We start from the raw sequence: 14,048 nt of genomic DNA on the forward strand, positions 1-14,048 counted from the left end.
AGCAACCCCTCACTGCATACTCCCTCCGGGCCGGTATGATTGACGATTTTTAGAGTGATTGCATAACCTTTCTATATTAGAAAGGCAAAAATGTACCAAAGTCCAAAAAAAGTCAATTTTTGTCAAACATCTCAATGTTTCATGCATTTTAAAGTCATTTGGCATCAAATTTTTCATTTCATTTGTGCAAATCGATCCAGCCATCTCTGATTAACAAAGGTTACATTTTTTTCCACATATACACATACACACACATACATACACACACAGATATTTTCCGATCTCGACGAACTCAGTCGATTGGCAAATGACACTCGGCCCTCCGGGTCGGGATTAGATTGACGAATTTTAGAGTGAATGAGAAAAGCAAAAACATTTTTAGCAAATGTTGAAAGTTATGCATTTTTTTGGTGAGCATAGACATTAAATCAATTTGAACTTCGCTTCCTATTAACTAAAGACCCTTATTACAGTACATTTCTACAAAAACAAGCTCAATTTGAAAATAAATCTGAGGATTATGATTGATTACAGAACTCTGGAATTTTCTATTGGAATGTTTCCAGGCAAGAATTTGATATTTATGCAATTATACAACTGTGAAATCAAGACCAATAGATCAGTTACATATCAGGACCCCATTCCGACAATTTATCAAAAGTCCTCATGATGTTTACAACAACAGGTTATCAATGTACGGATCAAATAATTGTTATTGTAATATTGAATTAAATCAGTCTGCATCAATAAATTTTCAACTTCAATCCAATATTTTTTTGGGTCTGGTGGGGGGGGGGGGGGGGTTGTATGGTGTTAAACCCCAAAACCTTCTCTTGGCTACGCCGTTGCTTGGAGTTATTTATTTCGCTTTTCATTTTCCGATATGTTTCAGATCGATCCGATGGTTATAAGTTAGAAAAAATGCAGTCAGAAGGTTCGCACAAATGAACATTTTTGTACTGATAAGTTATCAAGTTCCTTCCAGACAACTTGGAAGTGTTCGGTGATTATTTCTAGCGGTTGTAGATAGAAAAATGAAATACAAAATTCGATTTATCGAAATAATGTTTGGCTTATTTCAATGGATTATTACTATATTGAACAATAAATAGGCGACAAAGAGTAATCCACAAACAACAAGCCATAACTTTTAAAGTATTCAAAATAGATATTTGAAGTCTTCAGTAAAGTTATTCGCAAAAGTAAGAGCTACAGAATTGCTGAAGGCATCATTTCGATATAATCACTTCCAAGAAAATTTGTGAAAATATCTCACTCATAGGGGGATTAATCAGCAAAAGCACAATACCAAAAGAAAGGTCATATTGCCTCCATTAAATTCTCCGAAGATACTATTGACCTAAAATAAGCCGTTTTGGCGTTAATAATAGATTACATGTTTTTGGTCATATTTCTGGCAATGGGAAATGATAAAAATCTTTCGTCCGCATTTAAAATTAAATATCTCTTTTGATAATAGTCCGATTTCAACAATCTATAGCTTGTTCGAAAGGTATTCGTTAAACCTGTCTAAAAACATATAAATTTTTAATCTATGTTATCAATTTCGGCAGATAATTCAAAAAAACTGCAAAAAACGCCATTTTTACGCATTCAAACATTCATATCTTGGAAACTAAACATCAGAATCAAAAACAAATTAATAGCGTTCATACTGTTTTTTAGTTCTTTCATTTAAAATTGGTTTGGATAAGATCGATTCAGCCATTGCTGAGAAACACGAATGAGAATTTGTCCGTTACATACACACACACACACACAGACACACACACACACACACAGACATTGTCCCAAATCGTCGAGCTGAGTCGATTGGTATATAAGACTCGGCCCTCCGGGCCTCGGAAAAAATCTCGAAAGTTTGAGCGAATTCTATACATTTCTTTTGTAAGAAATGTAAAAATGTCGATATTTGGCCGTCCTTAACATATGTAACCCCTTAAACGGAAAAACAAAAATGAACAAAATGAAAGATTAGGAAAAATGTTTAAAAAATAAATGAAATTATATTAAATTAGCAATGATAAAAAATAAACTACGGAAAACTAAAAACTAGAAAACATGGACCAAAGTGTGAGAAAGGTGACATTTTGGGATGAATTTAAAAACAAAAGAACAAAAACAAAAAGAAACAAATAAAAAATCAGGGTATTAAAATATGAAACAACAGAAAAAATAAAATAGAATGGAATTCTCTCGAAAATGGCAAATAAAATGGAATAGCATAGAAATGATTACAAATTAAGGTAAGTGGTAGTGATAAAAATGCAAAAACGAAGAGCGCGAAAAGATAGATAAAATAAAAATATAGTAACAATGGAAATAGATAAAAAATGCAGAATGTTGAAATTGCAGAAATACAAAAAAATCTACAACTTGAAAAAAATTTAAACATTTTTTATGATGTCTTCCGTTTTAATTCTACTATTTTATGAAAACTGCAAAAATGCACAGATACGTATTACGCCTACGACTTGCAGCCTTCATCAGTGTTTTTATCAATATGTTGAAAAATGTTTAATATAACATTTCACTAAGTCGCCCAAAACCAATGCTTTTGAAAGTGTTGAAAATAATTGATGAACGAAATTTTAACAAAATTACAAAAAATCCATGTAAAAATAAAAAAATGGGAATAGCGAAACATGAATCAAATTTCAAATAAGGGTGGTTGGATTTTACGCTATGCTGGTTTCGAAAACATTCTTAAAAGCCAAATAGGCTCTCAAACTTAAAAATATTTACATCTCACAAGATGCACATAAAAGGAGCGTCACAATTCACTTGAATTTACATTCAAGAACATGTAAAAATACATTGTTTACAATTCTCCATCTCCATTCAACCGAGTTCTACATCAAAAGCGACACAATATTTTATTTCACATTTCAAAACATGTAAAATTCCATTATTAGACAGCAAAATACATCGCAATATTATTTACGTCAAATGTAATTTTCATTTTTTTCTAAGTGTGCTGCTTTATTTCTTATGTAGCTCGTAGCACAAAATATATCATATATTCTTCACATTCGCCGCAGAGTGTAATGTTGTGGTAGAGCATTTAGGTGTATTTTTTCGCATTTGTAAATCGATTTGTTGATAGAAAAACAAAAAGCACCAGCCACTCTCGCTGCGTAGGATACCCCGAGCGAACTTTGCTCTGCCCTACAGTAAACAAAGACAGGGCGTAAATTCACACTTCAGTGTCTTTCGAGAATCTTTGTGAGGAGCATATAATCCGTTGATCCATTGAAGTGAAGGTCCTGTAGGGTAAAGTAAATCTGAACCCTAATGGTGGTGGCTTCGTACATGGCAGTCGATGTACCAACTACGCAATGCCCGCCCTGGTCTGATCTTCTGATTGGGTACAAATATAAATATTTGATATCAAATATGCAGTAGCTTAGAATTTTCGCTATTCTAGTTACATCATACACAAGATATTGGATTTTTTGTTGAAAAGTATTAGCCAAAATTTTAGTTGCTGTTAAAATCCGGACCCCATTCAAAACTCCGGGCCCTGGGGGAAACACCCCGTCCCCCTCCCTCTCGGCGGCCCTGCCAATGGATCGACAACCACGAACTTGAGATGCTATGTGTCGACGCTGAAACACTTGAAATCAGTGGCGGATCCAGGAGAAGGGTCTGGGGGTCCGGACCCTGCAATAAATTTTCAACTTGTTATGACATTTTAAATTAGTTACAATTTTAAAGTAGTTTCAAACTCAACATAACTTCAAATTAAATTTTTATTAAATTAAATGTGTATTACGTAACGTGTTCATTTCAAAATCGAAATTTCGGACCCACTAGGAAATTTTATTCTGGATCCGCCCCTGCTTGCAGCAAAAATATATAATGTTTAATAAGCTTAAGTAGCATTAGCTCAATGTTGTCTTTCGGCTAACTAATTTTATCATGCGGGGATATGTGTGTGAAGGGCATGAATAAACCACAACCGAATCACCTCTCCAGCCTATAATGGGAGAGGTGATTGGGATGAGCGGGAGAGGCTTGATGGAAGGGGACATGATAGGGTGGGGAGACCGCCTATCCCTAGAAACGCCCCCATTAAAATACAGTGAATTTACATTATTCAAAAATTTTTTGGCCGGGATTAGGTAGTCGATGTTCAGAGGGGTTGCATAACCTTTCTATATGAGAAAGGCAAAAATGTGTCAGTCTAAAAGACTCAACTTTCGTCAATATTTTTTTTTTCGAGATTACATCAAATCTCGACGTTTTATGCATTTTGAAGACATTTGGCATTAAAAATACAAATTCGATTTTGAAATTTTCCTTTACTCCTTCCTTTGAGCATGTTTCAGTTCCTGCTTATATGGAATCAAGAACCGTCGTAGGTGGCCAATGTGGTCAAAGCGACTTTGGTTAGTCATTATTGATCTAGACTGGCAAATCCAAGTAATTTTGCACCCATTTTAAGATGTTCTGCAACATTTTGATATCATGATGGTACAGTAGGATTCCATTCTTGGCTATGCAATCACTGTAAAAATCGACCGTTCAACCGATGCCCGAAGGGCCGAGTGTCATATACCATTCGATTCAGTTTGTCGAGATAGGAAAATATCTGTGTGTATGTATGTGTGTTTATGTGTGTGTCATTTAAACTCACACAATTTTCTCATAGATGGCTGAACCAATTTACACAAGCTTAGTTAGATCTGAAAGGCACAACGCTCCCATAGCGCCGGGGAGCAGTTGAGTACGTAGCACCGGGTTCGGGTCGTCGGGGCGCCAGTGAACTGGACGTCAGGCTTCACCAGAATCGCCGGACCGACCTCGACACCCTACCGGGTAGCTCGTTAGCACGCTAGATTCACTGCCGGGGATTAGACCGAGTAGATCGCGTCGCACAGCTAGCAGTGGGTCGTTGGGGCGTCAGTGAACCGGAAGCTACGCTCCACCCGGAATCGCCGGATAGACCTCAGCACCTACTGGCTGGCCCGTTGAGTAGGCTAGATCCGCCGCCGGGACTGGGGGGGTGGGGGGCGGCGGTGAGAGCTAAATGGCTCACGGAAACAAACATCGGTATCAGGAGAAATCTACCGTTCAATTTCGGGAGAACCTCCCTGGCCGGGAAATTCTTCGTCCGAGTAGACTAAATCCATTGTCGGGGACTAGACCGAGTAGTTCGCGAACAAGTCAGGGCGGGAGCTGAATGGCTCATCGGGGAAGTGGAGCGAAATGGAACGAAAGGGGAACCAAAGAAGAATCGGTATCGGGAGAACTTCCTTCGCCGGGGAACTCTCCGTCGGCGTTAGCTAGATTCACCGCGGGGGACTAGACTGAGTAGACCGCGACTAGACACCACCAGTCGCGGATCATCGGGGCACCAGCGAACCGGACGCTCTGCTCCACCGGAATCGCTGAGCTGACCTCGATGCCTGGCTGGTTGGCTCGGTTTCGGGAGAACTTCTCGCGCCGGGGAATTCTCCGTCGGAGTAGGCTAGGTTTACCGTCGTAGACTAGACCGAGTAGTTCGCGAACAAGTCGGGAGCTCAACAAGTACATGACGCTGAATTGTACGAGAAGGGAGTTACGATGCTAACTGGCACAAGGGAGCCGTGTCGTGGGGCTGAATGGCGTAAGGGAGCCCAAGGGCTCGGTGAATTAGAGAGAAGTTTGCCGCCCAGATTGTCTTCGTAAGTCTAAGTCTCGACTCACAGCCAGCTTTCCGACTTGCATGCAAAAATTGCCAAGTCTGTGTGGATGGTGGAGAACTGGTGTCGAGGAGTGGGGCTGTAACCCTACTGAAGGAGCTAACTACTAAGTAGTTGAATTAGAGTGGGTGCTATGCACAAAAAACCCCTCCCCGAACTAATGCCGTAAGGTAGTGCCGGGGAGGAATCAGGTTCTGGGCAAGAGCAGTGGTTTTTAGCGGGTCGGGTGATGGCAGACCAAACCCGTTCTCTGAGAAATTAGGGTTTTTGTACATTTTTTCTCGTCTCAGGGCTTTCTTTAAAGTTTTTAATGCTCTCTAAAAACATACACATACACACAGACATTGTGGCAAATCATAGAGCTGAGTCGATTAGTATATAAGACTTGGCCCTCCGGGCCTCAGAAACATTCTTGAAAGTATGAGCGAATTCTAAACATTTCTTTTATAAGAAACTAGCTAATACCCATCGCGCGTTGCTGCGACACTCTGCGAAATAGGACGAAAACACAATTTGTTCCAAAGCGCCATCTGGCGAGCAGATAATCTCCAACTAATAGCACACAAACACGCCCCATACCAAATACCTACTGTGTGCAAATTTTTACGGGAATCGGTTAAGCCGTTTGGGAGTCTATAAATCATATACATACAAACTTTGACTTTTATATATATAGATGTAAAAATTGTGTTTTGAGAGCATTTTAATTTGATTTTTTTTATTAGAAATAGTAGTGATGGTTTCATTGAAATTACTTAGTTCAATCACTAGCTTTTTTCAGTATAAATAATATTGGAAAATTTCAGATTAGATTAGTTCAACGGTATTCGAAATATATTGCTCATCAGTTTGAAGTATGCACGCCTGCGTTTCAGAGGTAGTGTGTTATTAAGAGATGCCATTTAAGTTCTAGTTCTTAAATTTCCACGAGAATCCTAGTAAATGCTATTATTAAGCACAAAAGGAAATTCAGTTTCTCATACTTAATGATATACACATTGTCTTTTGATATTTCTCGCACAGAAATTGTCCTATGCTGATTACCCCGGCCCCGGGGTAAGTTGGCGGTATGTGAGTATACGCCAAAAACTAAGCAATCAAATGGAGATTCAATTACTTCAAGGGTCCTTTTGGAACGTGCTGAATGTCTTTTCGAGAAAACTGTATATTAACCGACATTTGCTATTATATTTCAGTTTCAATACCCCGGAATTTTGACTTTGACGCGTACTCCCTATACAAAAGAAAATTTTCGAAATTTTTTATGCAATTGGCCGGAATAAATGTCTCTTACATTGGCGAGATACACAAGAAAAAGATTTTCTTACTTTGGAGTGAATTCCAGAAATAAAAATATTTAATGATTTTATTGCACTGGAAATAGTACCGCCAACTTATCCCACGTGCAGCACCGCCAACTTGCCTCAACCGCATATTTTATTAAAAATTATTTAAAAAATTACTTTTGTTTGTGGATAGATGTAATATCTATACGGATGCTCTTTTCACGCGCTGTCGAAAAATATAATCATTCGGGAAATAGATTTAAAATCACTCTAAATAACGCAAAGCATTTAAAATTTAGAACATTTACGTGGTATACTCGAAAACACAATATCACCCACAACTTCCACCAAACAAATCGTTTTGCAACAAAAACACATTGGATAACGGGTTTTACCTAACTTGAAGTACACAAGAAGAGCCAGCGCTATATGTCTAATTGAAACAGAGAAAAAGGGATTCCGCCAACTAACCTCAACCGCCATCTAGCCCCGGGCTCCCCTACGATATTTTGCTTCTGTGGTTTAGACAAAATGATACACGGGTAGATTTATCTGTTGGTAGCGGTGGAGCAGTTTTTGTTGTTAGCAAGAATAAGGTAGCAAATTCAGCTCGTAATTCTCGTTTAACCCTACAACGGTTTCGTAACTTTTTCTATACGTAAACGGTTTTGTGGGGTACATTCGTACCCCAGAATTAAAACCGCTCTAATATGCCTAGTTTTTATTGAATTTATAATTAAATTAGATAGTTTTATTCAAAATAAGCCAATCAAAGCAGCCTTTTCAAAAATAATCGTGCTTTGCAAATTTTTTATGCACATTTTCATTTTTATACAATTTGTCCTAAAAATACGTCAACATCCCTTTTTAACCTTAATATTGCTATAACTTCGGAAGCTTCTAACCGATTTTTACTATCTATACGGCGTTGTAAATATTATTAAATTGCTTTTTGAACAAATAGTAAATAATTCAAAAACCGACCAAAAAGTGCATTTATTCCGATGCTTGTTTGAACACCAAATACAAATACAACACAAATAGTAAATATACAGCAATATGCAGTAACGAAGTTAAAATAGGCGATGAAGGAACAGACCAGTGCATTGTACGTTCCAGAACTTGGGCTACAGAAGATGAGGAATTGAGTTGTGCGTAGTACATATTATATACAAATCATATTTTGACATCAAAACCAAAAAATACGATTACGATCCAAGCGCCTTTTCTAGTTACTTTGCTATAGTAGCATTATTAAATCAAATAACAGATTTAATTGTTCAGCAGTGTTGAAGCCTATACAATTTCACGCAAGTTACTATGTATCGATATTTTGCTTATAAAAAAGATATAATAAATTTTCCGAATTATATACACATGATAAAACACTAACATAAACGGTTTTGTGGGGTACATTTGTACCCCAGACAAATTTTAAGCAGGCACTGTTAGGTTATTTAAGTGAAACAAATAGGTTGCACCAGCTTTAATGGAAGTTTAATAATCAAATTGATTTATGATAAAGTTTGCTTGCAGTTAAAATAAACCGTAACGGAATAACAGGGATTGCAAATAGCTCTGGGGTACAAATGTACCCCACAAAACCGTTGTAGGATTAAAAATATAGAACAACCGAGAAAATTTTCTAATCATAGCTTTTATGAAGGTTTTTTTGGAAAGGAATGTGATGTTTTAATGTAGAAGTCGGTTTTAATACGCTGTTGGAATATACAGTAATAGACAAAAAATGACACAGAACGCAGTAATAAGGAATTAAACGCAAATAAAACAACTGCGAGTACAGCGGGCAAACGACTGCTAGTACTGGTGACTGAATTGAACTGATTTGATTTCCTTATTTGGCACATCGCAGTTGGCTTCTTATGGATATCACAAACATCTCTAGCGACGCCCAAAATTAGTGTTCCATCTTAACACAAAGCATTTTTGGCGAAAAATTATTTTAACGTGCTATAAAAATACAAATATACAAATAAAAATTTATTTCAATTACGGGTTAATTAAGGTCAGTCTACCTCCCGGAGTCCAAGCTAAAATCGTTCCGCCATAGATCCCCGGCAAAAACTAGCCCCACTGTGGATAAATTGTGTTGCTATTGTTTTTTTTTGGAAATGTTCTTTGAGACCAGCTATTCGGGAAGTGAAACAATTACTAAAAGTGAAAAAGGTGCTCAATGTGGCAGGAGCTAGTATCCAACAATTGCACCATATAAAACATTAATCACAGTCATTCGTTACGCGAAACAACATACAACACGCCAACGAATGCGGCAACGTTAACTAAAGCATCCCCGTATATATAGACAACGGCTCTAAACAGGTGCGCTTACACGATTTATCTCTGCCCACTCCTGACATGGCGATAAAAAAAAGTTTATATCAAGGTACGGAGAAATGGATTTAATAACATTGAGGAACATTTTCCAGGGTAATTCTAATCCTTTTCCTGTGGTGAGAATGCTTGTGAACAAACTAATTCCTTTTTACAAAACCATTTTATGCATATTAACCGAACATGGAACATCTCATCAGACAACACCGGTTATGCACCCAGGGCAGATTCCTATGCGCAAATTCTCCAAAAAACACTGCACCACCTAAAACATTGTACAGAAGTAGCTAAGAAAAGTCCGCCTACTATAACCGCTAACAGCACATCGTTATCTTATGCCAAACCACAAAAAGCTTCAAAACCAAGATTTGTGGATCTTACAGAAACAAATATTCACTCAATAAAATACTCCCAGTGTCTGCAATCCAACAACCGGTACCACCAGTAAAGAAACGAACGCAGAAGAGGACGGATACGTCCGTGTGCTTGCATTTCTGTTTGGCGCTGTTCTCTTCGAAAATACATTGAATTGGCTTCTGAACGTTTTGTAAAGTATTCTGCCAATTCAAACAAAAAAACTCGGTTTTGTTGACCTAGTACATAAAGTAGACAACTCCTCTAAGAACGTTTGTTTTAACAAATGTTAAATATATCGTCGGTTGTCACGGTAAAGATGGACACGTCTATCGATACCAGGACACATGTTAGTGAACTCGGGTGATTCGTAGTTATACTGCCTAAGCTCGACCCTCATTAACAGAAGACAAAGATTAAGCCCGTACGATATTAAGCCTGTTCTAACGACCCTGCTACTTCTAGTTTTCCGATCTGTTTACTTCACATCCTTGCTCTCACTTGAGTACTATGGCTCTAATTTTCATAAATTTCCCTACCCAGTAATCTCTAGCTAATTGAATGTCGTTAAAATGTAAAAAGAAAATGTGACTAACATAGTCGAAATAAAAAAAAGTTAAATATAAAATAAAGCTCTGGTATCCACAATTTCGAATTCTCAAGTTATTAGATTAAAATGTCTTTCAAATTTTTCTCCGCTTTCATCATATGACAATTTAATAGGATGAATAATTACAAAGAAATTACAATTCTTATTTTTCTTGCTCTTCTATGAATACCAGACGTTTTCACCCATCTTCAGGATAAAAATTCGGGCCCCCAAACGCGACCCGGGCCCCAGGGCAATTGCCCCGGCTTACCCCCTCTCTCATCGGGCCTGTGTGAGACTACTTCAAAGCAACCAAACATGAATGTATTAGGTTAACATGCAACCCAAATGGACCATCCACAACAATTTACGAGACAGACAATTTTAAAGCACCCTTGCAGTGACCAATGCAATTCGCTTTTCTCCGGGATCCAAATGCAATGAAAAAAGTCAACAGTCCAATCAGCTGACTGGGACAATCTCTCTCGTTTAATTAGTCCATCACTCATTTCGCACACGTGTGCCTTCTAGAGAACAATTTCGGAGCACGTGACACCACCATCGTAGATTGTGATTGTGATACGCCATTCGCTCGTCTGTTCTGTCTCTGCACAGCACACTTTACCTCGCCAATTCCTTCGGTCCATCCGTCCGTCCAGGCCTGATCGCTCCGTTGACCGACCGGCCTATCGATGCGAGTTCTGTGACTTGACATGACTTTCAGCCCGATGCGGCAGTGATTTGTAGTTGCCGTCTGCTGTGAAACCAATCGACCGTGCAGGATTCACTGCTTCGGCAACGGTGGTCAATTCGATGGATTGTTTTGTAATAATTTAGTAACAAGTTGAAGTTTGAAGGCGGGTTTTGGGCCACTTTTTTGAAGTTAAACGATTTGGTTATGAAAAAGTTTGATGTTCTAATTCCAACCGTGTGGATTTATTTCAAATACATCCTTAACCGAATAATCCGTTACTGGCAGTTGCCCATTGCAGTCGAATACGTACGTGCACACATAGCTACGTCGCTTTATTACGTGATACCGGAAAAACGTGTGCCGGCTGCAGAGATGAAACAAAAACAACAGTTGCTGCTGTCCGTTTGGCTGACTGTCCAGACGGGCTGACATTCCACGATATTGACTGACGGTGCCGGTGACGACTAACCAGCACAGGAAGCACGATGAATGAACACAGATAGTAGTCGATCAACCGTATCAATTCGTGCCACCATCAGAAATGAGATAAGCGCCAGGACGGATTTCAGCTCAGCCGTTTGGGTGTGTGTGGTCTTTCAGGCTGCGTTCGCGGAATTGTTTACTATTAGGTTCAATGTACCGGGTTCCCTTCGATGAATTGGATAAAAATAAAATAGGTATGTTGTTTATTTTTATTAGAAATGCAATGTGTTGCAGTACCGTAACAAAACAGACTTTTCCGATTTAATAACCACTGTGAACAACAACTGGGCCCAGTCGTTCTGCAGGTATTAAGTGAGTTCAGTACCATCCGCAGGGGTCAACATGAGTAAACATGGACGTCAGTTGTGGAAAAGTCTGAACATAGCATCGCTTGCTGAACTATCAACGCAAAAACGAAAACTCAACGCGATAATTCAGAAGTTGTTCGTCGGTCCGTATCAAAATATTAACTGATTGTCTCATTTTATTATAATGAAACCTATGCGAAAGCCGATTTCTAGCAAATTACAGGGCCCAACTCCTTCAAGAATCCTACAAGGTTTCTTGTAAATTCTTGTTTGATTCGCGGATGCGTTCGTAAAAATATTATGATTTGGCAAGGGATCTGTTCCTATGGCTGGCATACCAGTGTTGTTGTGATGGTTAAGACTATGAATTGAGACCGAGACGTATCCCAAAAAGAGGGCCCCAACAAATTGATTTTACCCTTCATTAAACCTCATGACAGCACAGACGTTTTGGTCAGATCGAGATAGCAAGGAGTGTTACTATTGTACAACGGCAATGGAGTCAAGGCCATTCCAAACGAGCGGGATTCACCAAAATAACTCATGTTTCGTCTACGAGAGACTGAAGATGCAGGAAAGAAAATGTTATAACCATTGCTTCCTCCTTGGAAATATTTTCGACTAAACCAAAGGTAAAGTACACCCATTTGAAAGTTCTCTATTTTTTATATGATGGTTCTTAAAGTACGGATTGTTACACACCCATCGTTAGGATTCGATCGAAGAATTTACTTTCTCGAAATATTTCCATTTGTTCTATTTGTAAACCTTCCAAACAAATATTTTGCTGTTGATACCGGAAAAATTGATCTCAAAACAACTTGAGAAACATGAGCCAAGCTCTACTTTTCAATTCGCAATCACAAATTATGCAAAACGCCATCTGACGAACGCAGCAAAAACACCGTTTAGCCTTTGGTTTGGAAAACAAGTGGTGCCGCATCGAAAAAAAAGCAAACAAAGAAAAATGTCGAATCTGAGAAAGACCAAAGAACGGCACCGAACGAACCAAGTGAAATTGATTTAAGACCTACAGTTTTATCAGCATTTCACGTGTGTACGAGTCAACAACATCTGATGAGCGCGTAGCGTAAAGCACCATGCGTCGTCCTCCACTGCTGCTGCGCGTGCACTGGAAGCAAACTGTCAAGAAATCACACAAAAACCTCCAAAAGAGAAAAGCGTGACAAATGTTGCCTTCCCAACGAATCACGAGCAATTTATATTCATACGGCAGCCGACGTCATAAATCATTATCATTTTACCCTTATTTATTTTGGTTTTTGCCTATTTTCCCTGGCAACTTTTGTCAGCAGCCCTTGAGCTGGAGCTGTTCCGGTTCTTCTCGCGTGAATACGTCCTCTTAGTTTCGCCTTTTGTCGCATGCATTGGGCGGAAATGCTTCTGGTTTTCCTTGCCGTTTACTTTTTGTCTGTAAGAAAGAGAGTCACTGACTGTTGTTGAGGATGCTTTCGGTTTTATGCGTATTTAAATAGGACAGCTTTTATGAAGACATTCGGACTGATAAAAGACTTTTGTTGAGGCATTTTTTCCCCTCACCCAATGTTTGCTTCTGGTGGTCTGCATTCATTCCACTATGGTGGAGAGTAGGTAGTTGGTAAGCGAAACAGGATATCGGAATGTAATGTATGAGCCTATCTAATCCCATGCAAGGCTTTTTCCCTGTGTGAAAAAGACACTTTAGTATCTATGTGCTAATGTGGCTTTATGAGGGCGAAACATGTCTTGGGCGTAATTGTTGAGGCTGTCACGAAATAGGTCAAGGTTTTTTGCTTGTTCGTAGGTATTTTCTATCCTAGAGAATCTGACCGCTGGAGTACGTGTAAATTTACAGATTATTGATATCCAACTATATTTTATGACTATCATAGGCACTAGAATGGCACAAATTCCAATAGAAGCGATCTGGAATGCCTCGCAATACGATTTCTAACCACAAATCAAAATGCTGATGAGGTAAATTGTGCTAAATTTTAACACAAATGGGTTAAAGTTTGTGTGGGATTTAATATGGATACACAATAGGGTGACAATAAAACGATCATTTTTGAAATTACTAATCTACACCCCCTAGCGTCGTTCCAAATCATGAAAAAATGACACTGTCCAAATTTGAGCGAAATCGGTTAACCCTAACCCCTCCCCCAACGAGCTTAAAGTTTGTATGGGATTTTTGGCCAAAATGTATGGGGAAACACTCACAGTTCACATTATCGCCCCTAGAGGTCGCTGTTAACTTCCGAACACGGACCT

Source organism: Topomyia yanbarensis, chromosome 2 (assembly GCF_030247195.1).
Source record: "Topomyia yanbarensis strain Yona2022 chromosome 2, ASM3024719v1, whole genome shotgun sequence".
NCBI lineage: Eukaryota > Metazoa > Arthropoda > Insecta > Diptera > Culicidae > Topomyia > Topomyia yanbarensis.